Below are 8,318 nucleotides of genomic sequence, written 5' to 3'. Positions count from 1 at the left end.
ACATGTACAAATTTGAATGGGCTGGGAAAAAATGATAGGTCTACATGCCCGAAGGGCATGTGCTGAAAAAGAATTGTTGTGAAGACTGAACTAAAGCGACAGCGACGGATGATTATATAAAGTCCCCTTTATTACATAATAATTTGGCAAATTATCAACACATCAAGCTAAAATTTCCAACATATCTTAATGGTGAGAATTTTTCTTTTTTAAGTTGAAACCTCGTGACCTGTGAAAAAAATGAAATTTGTATCCAATCTAAAGTCTTAAAATGTATCAAGGTAATTTTTCGATACAAATTTGCGGTTGGGGTTATAAATGAAGGATAAAACCAGAGACCTTGGAATGGAATACTCGGAAGTCTCTGGTTTTATTCTACCCCCAACTGGAAGTTGTATCCCATCTAAAGCCTAAAAATATATCGAGGTAATTTTCGAGGAATAAATGAGTGGTTTACAATAAAGAGGCTCGACCAGAGACGTCTGAAACGATTTATTTGACAAGAAAAAAGTCTCTTGAAGCGAACGATGTCATTTTAATAATTTAAAGTAGGTTAATGATTGATAATGATACATGAACAAAATACGAGCTTGAAGCGGGGGTGCCTGAAATTGAGTTAGACACCTTGTGGTAAAAATAAGTAGGGGTGCACCGTATATGAAACAAGTGCCTGTGATTGATAGTCTGAAATTTCTCTTCACCTAAATATTAAAAGCTTGCAGTGATCGCTATAAATCTATACAACAGTCAAGTTACATACGGTAAACTAACATAAAAACAAGATTACAACAGTCATGATTACAGAAGGTATATTTTGAAGACTCTAGGTCAGTAAGTGAATGTAAACAGGTAAATACACGTGGGACAGTCACCGCAAATAAATGAACCACAAAACGACTTATAACATTAAAATGTAAATATTCATATGCACACAGATTTTTGCATAATAATGATAATTCTTAAAAAGTGTAAATTAAAATATAAAATAAACAAACCTCAAACCTTGTAACAAGGCTTGTTTCCCTGCAATCTTATTCTGGTTCTGTGGGACTCACGTAGGACTCATGTGGGACTTATTTTCTCCGTCACGGTCACGTCCGTGGGACTTGTTTTAGTATCAGCGCTCTGGTTCTCTGTCACTGAAAATGCAGGGAACCTGGCTGCGTTATTAACTCGTACACAGATTTGTTGATACGAATAAACCTATAAACATATATATACGAAATAAAATATTATCATAAAAAATGAAGAATTTCAAATTGCTTGAAAAATTATCTTTATGTAGTTTATCATAAATGGTTGTAATTGTTTATTAATTTCTATCTATCCATTAAAATTTGATACGTATATCGGCTTTTAATATGTATCCGTCTGAACAATTATTGTTATGACACTCCCTGTCACATCTTCGTAGTTAAGCCTGTAAGCATGGTAAGTAGGAATCAATTTCAGTTGAAGGGGACCAAAACCAAACATTTTTCAGTTTCATTTGGTGGGGGGGGGGGGGGTATAAACCTTCAAATGATCATTTTATCTCTGTCACTGAACTGCTGAAAATAATGAAGGGAACTAGGCTGCGACAATGATTTGTTGACTGAATTAAAATACGAAATAAATTATCATACATACGAAATAAAATAATTTCATGAAAAAATGAAGAATTTCCAATTGCTTGAAAAAAAAAGAAGTTTTTCATGTATGTGATTTACAATAAATGGTTGTACTTGTATATTTTCTATATATCCATTAAAATTTCATAGTATCAGTATTTCACTATTTGTAAACATTAACAATAATATTAAATAAATGTTACACTCACTGTGCATCTGACTGAGTTACTGTCACATCTTCATAATTAAACGAGAATATTCCCTTCCGTAAATATTGCTATATATATCTGAACTGTTACCAATTAATCTTTCTTTGGTGAAAGAAAACCTCAGGGATGGAGAATAGGCCCGTACGTAATTTAGTTGGAGGGGGGGGGGGGGGGTGAGCACAACCAAACAACATTTTTCAGTTTCAGGTTAGGGGAGGCTACAAACCAAAAATTTTTTAATAAGCAAAAGAAAAATACATTATCAGAGGTTATTATTGAGGGGGCCCAAGCATAAAGGAGCAAGGTTTCCTTTAGTATACCTAAATTTCAGCAAAATTACAGGGGGCCTGCCCCCCCCCCCCGTTCCTTCAGCCATGTATTGTATCAAATCTGCTTCACCCTGATTCAGATTTTTTTACAGCATATATATTCTATTAGCAGAGGATCACATTATATTAATAAACAATTATTAAATTACAGCTATTTTTTTCTTATAGGGTCTGTTTCATTTGTACTATATCATGATGATCATGTCCTGCATGATGTTTACAGAAAGTTTAATTTAAATTTTTAAGCTCGAAATAGCTGCGTCAACTTGCGAGACTATTTTTTTTCTACGTTCGGCCTAATCTTTAAATATTTAATTTGTTTGTGGACTTGCATAAAAGAATTAAAAAATATAGGGGCCTATCATTTAACTTTATTTCGAATTTCCTTCAGGATTTTATATACCGAACTATAGTCTAACGATTATTTAAAATCATACTAATTCTTTTTCTCTTGAAAGCTAAATTACTAGGCCAAAAAAAAAAATCGAATGTTTCTCTTGTGTATTCTTAATTACAACTTATTACTGTATCATTTTAGTTACTTACCCAAATTTCTCAACATCCATGGTGTTCAGAGGTCATTTTCTGAAAACTGAAGGGGCATTCCGATGGCATTCGGAACAAATGACGGAAAGCACTTGCTAAGAATTCAAAACATGGTTCATAAATTTACAATATTTTTCCTTTTTAGGTTTTTAACATAAAACATGGAAAACTAAGTTAAAGAAACACTCATTTGAACAAATCAAAAGCGGAAAAAATATATATGCTAGATTTTTTGTTTAATTGCATGTTTTTCATGGTCTCCAAAATGCAGAAAAATTATCCTTTGAAATTATACGTAGGTTATAAATTCTTTTCTTTTTTAGGGAAGATGATAGAAATTAGACAACTTTTGAATGTTAAATAACAGAGTTAAAGATTAATAATATTTAATGGCAGACTGTTTATTCATCTATAAAAAGACATTTGCAATACTGATGAGGTCAAAATAATAGGGAGACCGAAAAAGGTCGCCTTAATCCAGTGGTCTCCCTAAGCCAGAAAATATATCCTCCTTGGTCTCCTAAAGCCATATGTCATATATATATATATATATATATATATGACGAGTTAAAGTTTTAACGGGCGTGAATTTAAAGTTAATGCCAACATGTCATGTGATACGAAAGATGTCATATACGCCATCATATGTCCTGGATGCAAAGAATATTATATTGGTGAAACTGGCAACAGTCTCCGTGCCCGTGTACGTGTACATAAGCAACACATCAGTACACCTGAATATAGACAAATCCAGTTAAGTGCACACCTGGAAACTTGTGGAAAAAAACGATTTAACATTTTCCCTTTTTATAAACTCAGATGTGCCAGTGATATCCAGAGACGGGAAAAAGAAAAACATTTGTATTCTAAAGCCAAAACTTAATAGTCTCTTATAAACTACCTATGATTTTCCCGAACTTTTTCATCATCATTGCAGTATTTTATATATGACGTCACAATATAGACATTAAACGTTCCGCTTAGTTTAACGTCATAATCATTGTTACTATGTTACTGTTGTATACATTTTTGTAATGTAAAGCTTCTGAAGATTTTTAATGAAAGCGCTAAAGCTTTACGGAGGATTCTTGTGTTTTCTTTTTATATTTGTTTAATATATATATATATATATATATATATATATATATATGTCTCTTTAATTGACCTGCATTATTTTCACACAATGGATAAACTAATGGAACCTGCTGAGAGTCATTGTCAAAATGCTCATCAAGTTCATCTTGGTTCAGGATACAAATGTTATGTAGGATGCAAGCTGTTATGACAGCCTTGACAACATAAGAAATGTCATTCATTTCTACAAATTGGACTCGCAGAAATCTGCCTTTCAATATGCCGAATGAATATTCAATGATTACTCTGGTACTTGATAAGATTTGATTGGACTTAATTTGATCCCTAGTAAGATTTCCTCTTTTTCTGTATGGAGTAATCAGCCACCGCTTGCACGGATATGCCCCATCACCTAACAAATTATGGCACTGACCACAAAGAATTGGGCCTCTTTGCCTCGATGGAGAATTTTGAAAAATGCAAGCGTCGTGCACTCGCCCAGGCCATCCACAGTAAAGGTCCGTGAATCGTTTATCTCCTCTGCACATTGCTTGAAGAATGACCGAATGAATTTTTTTCCTATTGAAATAATCATTTGAGTGTCCATTAGGGGGTTTTATACGTATACGCATATGTGTAGAGTCGATTGCTCCAATCACACCAGGAAAGTTCTTTTTTAGCTCAAATTCATTATTCATCGTCTGCACATCATTTGGCCAAATCAGAAATTTTTGAAGAAAGTATTTTTGAAAAAAAAACTAACATCCTTCTGTTGTGGGAATGGAATGTTGACTCAGAAACATTGAATCGATCTGAAATAGATCGTATAGTTTCTTGTGATCCTATATACCACAGCATCATCAGTAAATCTTTTTCATGTGAAATTTGAGGTCGTCCAGCAGCTGGTATATATTATGTTGTTAAAGAAAGCTCGATAAAAGTCCCTTACATATTATTGCAAGCTGCACATAGTGTAACAAATGAAAAATCCTCATCTAGTATGTCGAAATCTTCATCATCAGTCATAATAATTATTGCAGCGCTTACTAAAGTTCGTTTCGACGCTATATTGATTTCAGAAGAACACTGTTCGATTTAACAAGAGAAACCGGAAGTTATTTTCCTCTTTTGGAAGGTGCAAATCGAACCGGCCTCATGTGTAACCGTCCTTCTAAATAGAGAACCATGGAGAACTCTAGAGAATCTATGAGAACTCTCAATCGTTTAATTCAAATACATGTTATGCATAATGTCTCTCTCTACAACAGTTTATTTAATTGGTCTTGAATAAAAGACAGAGCTCGTTTTTTCGATATGGTTTTAATGTGGTCTTCACTGCTTTTTTTTTTTTTTTTTTTTTTTTTTTTTTTTTTTTTTTTACACATTATGTACTCTTTGATAACATTGCAGTATAAACTTTTTTTTTTCTCCGGCTTGGACTCTTTTTTTCTCTCTCCCACTATTCATTGTTTTCTAGGTAACATTGTTTTCTATTACTTATGTATTACACTTGTTACAGAAAAATATCGTCTTACATAGACGACACAAACTTTTGTGTGCGTAAAAGTAACTATCCCTAGTGCGTAGTCTTTCTATATAAAGAATCGATTTTAATCTAAATCATGAATTCGTTCTCCAGAACTGGAAATCGTCGTCGCCATAGCTAGCATATTCCTGGTTATTAAAACGCTTTTAAATTAATATTACGTTTGAAAAAAATTCAAACACTGAGCTAACCTCAATCCATATCATTAGCTAAGTTGTACTTGTATTATTCAATCCGTCGTACGCAGTACTTTCGTAGTGTAATGCTTATTTACGATTACTAATGCGAACCTGTACGCCCAGTTTTAATTTTCAATGCGTATTTTTAGGTCACCTGAGTCACTCAGGTGACCTATTGCTATCCGTTTTCGTCCGTCGTCGTGCGTAACTTTTGAACATTTTCAACTTCTCCAAAACCGCTTAACCAATTTCAACCAATTTTGGCATATAGCATCTATGGGTGAAAGGGAACAAAATTTGTGAATTTCATGGTCTCTGCCCGAGGGGTGGGGCTAAAACCACCAAAATTGATGCAATCTTTGAAAATCTTCTTCTTTACTCCTGAACACCAAGCAGTCAAACTGTTGACATGATTGTAATAAGCATTGGGTCCTCTACCAAAATTGTGAAATTCATGGCCCCAGGGTCAGGGGTTCTGGTGCTAGAGTGGGGCTATATTAGATCATATAGTGAAAGTGCATTATTTCTTTGAAAATCTTCTTCTCTGCTCCTAGGTATTAAATAAACTAACTTAGTACATAGTTATGTTGAGCAGGACTGTCTCTTCCACAGTTGTGAATTTCGTGGCCCCTGGGTCCGGGGTTCTGCAGTTGGGCGGGGCTCTATTGATTATATAGTGAAAATGCACTAATACTTTGAAAATCTTCTCTGCTCCTGGGAATTAAATAAACCGAGTACAAAGTTATGATGAGCAAGAGTGACTGTTCCGAAATTGTGAATTTCATGGCCCCTGGGCCAGGGGTTCTGGTGTTAGGGCGGGGCTCTATTGATTATATAGTGAAAATGCATTAATTCTTTGAAAATCTTTTTCTCTGTTACTGTGTATTAAATAAACTAAGTGAATGGTTATGTTGAGCAAGACTGCCTCTTCAAAAATTGTGAATTTCATGGCCCCTGGGTCAGGAGTTCTGGTTTTAGGGCGGAACTCTATTGATTATATAGTGAAAATGCATTAATTCTTTGAAAATCTTCTTCTCTGCTCCTGGGTATTAAATAAACTAACTAAGTACATAGTTATGATGAGCAAGAGTGCCTCTTCCAAAATTGTGAATTTCATGGCCTCTCGGTCAGGGGTTCTGGTGTTAGGGCGGGGCTCTATTGATTATATAGTGAAAATGCATTATTTCTTTGAAATCTTCTTCTCTGTTACTGTGTATTAAATAAACTAAGTAAGTACATAGTTACGATGAGCAAGAGTGCCTTTTTAGAAATTGTGAATTTCATGGCCCTGGGTTGGGGTTTTGGTGTTAGGGCGGGCTCTATTGATTATATAGTGAAAATACATCAATTCTTCGAAAATCTTCTTCTCTGCTCCTGGGTATTCTTTAAACAAAGGAAATGTATGGTTATGATGAGCAAGAATACCTCTTCTAAAATTGTGAAATTCATATCCCCAGGGTCAGAGGTTCTGGTGAAGGGGGGGGGACTATTGATTATATAGTGAAAATTCATAATTTCTTTCAAATTATTTTTTCTACACCTGGTTATAAAGCAAAGAAACAAGTGTATAGTTATGATGAGCAAGCTTAGGATGCTTTTACAAAATTTTTAAAACTTTTGGTCCCAGGGGTTCTGTTTTTTCGGGGGGGGGGGGGGCTATTGATAATATAGTGAAAATGGGTGAATTCTTTGAAAATCTTCAGCTACTTGTAATTGCATAGTTATGATGATGAGGGTACTTCTTCCAAATATGTAAATTTCATGACCCTGGGTCATGGGTTCTGGTGTTAGGGTAGGGCTGTGTTAAATAGTGAAAATGCATTATTTCTTTGAAGTTCATCTCTGCTCCTGGGCATAATGGAGGCAATTTCATAGTAAAAAGTTTTAATAAGCATGCAAGGGTATTTTTACTAGAATTTTGAACATCTGGACCATTTAGTCAAGTGTTCTGGCCCTGGCCAGGGCTCTATTAATTTGTATTCTGCTGAGTGAAGTTATTCCCCTTTGCCATTCACCTTTGATAGTTAATCACTGTAGGTAATGTATTTGAAAGGTTAATAAAATAAGAGAATTATGCAAGAACATTTATTGTATAATACAAAAAGTACTTTCTTAGTCTAAATGATCAGGTAGACTTTGTTATAATACATGAATAAAAATGAAACAAAAATAACTTCTCTTTTTAAATGTTCTTCAAAGGCCAAACGAGGTCAATGTGAGAGGTAATGGACATTTTATTGAAAGTCTGCATGGTAATAGTGATAAATAAGGGACAGGTAGATAGATACTAGAACAATTATTTTGCTGATCTTGATCGTACTATTTTTCTTGGGTTTTTTTTTTGCCACAAAGCTTCATTTGTCAGTTTATGAATCCTCAAAATTGTTGTACTCAGGTGACCGTTAAGGCCCTTGGGCCTCTTGTGTAAAGTTCAATGCATATTTCTGCAAATACGCACCTTATCTGGAGCTCTGGACTCCAGACATTCAAAAGTCAGTTCTTCCCTTAATTCTCGTGCACACTGGATAGTGTGCTGGTTCCCTCTTCTTCTGTTTGAGATCTTTTTCCACATGGGCTGCATTGATTTCCTTGCTTAGCCTTGGTGGACTTTGTATTTACCATTCTGAAAAATAAAATATAAATATTTTACTCAACAGAATGGGAATGCCAATTTAACAAGTTACGCACGCATTTGCATATGATAGTTCTGAATGTACATCAAAAGGTGTTCTGCTTATGATAGTTCTGAATGTACATCAAAAGGTGTTCTTCTTTATAAAACAGTCTTCATGCCTGCGGGGAGAGTGGCGCATGCGCCCACTTCC

General features: G+C 34.6%; 1 pseudogene; it reads right to left on the bottom strand.

The window, feature by feature from the left end:
* Positions 1-726: 726 nt before the first annotated feature.
* Positions 727-8,074, bottom strand: LOC133195843 (uncharacterized; annotated as a pseudogene).
* Between the last annotated feature and the right edge of the window lie 244 nt (positions 8,075-8,318).

The sequence above is a fragment of the Saccostrea echinata genome, unplaced genomic scaffold (assembly GCF_033153115.1).
Source record: "Saccostrea echinata isolate AGI-Se365-2 ecotype Australia unplaced genomic scaffold, CSIRO_AGI_Sech_v1 ptg000001l, whole genome shotgun sequence".
Lineage (NCBI taxonomy): Eukaryota > Metazoa > Mollusca > Bivalvia > Ostreida > Ostreidae > Saccostrea > Saccostrea echinata.
This window is presented reverse-complemented; position numbering and strand designations above follow the sequence as displayed.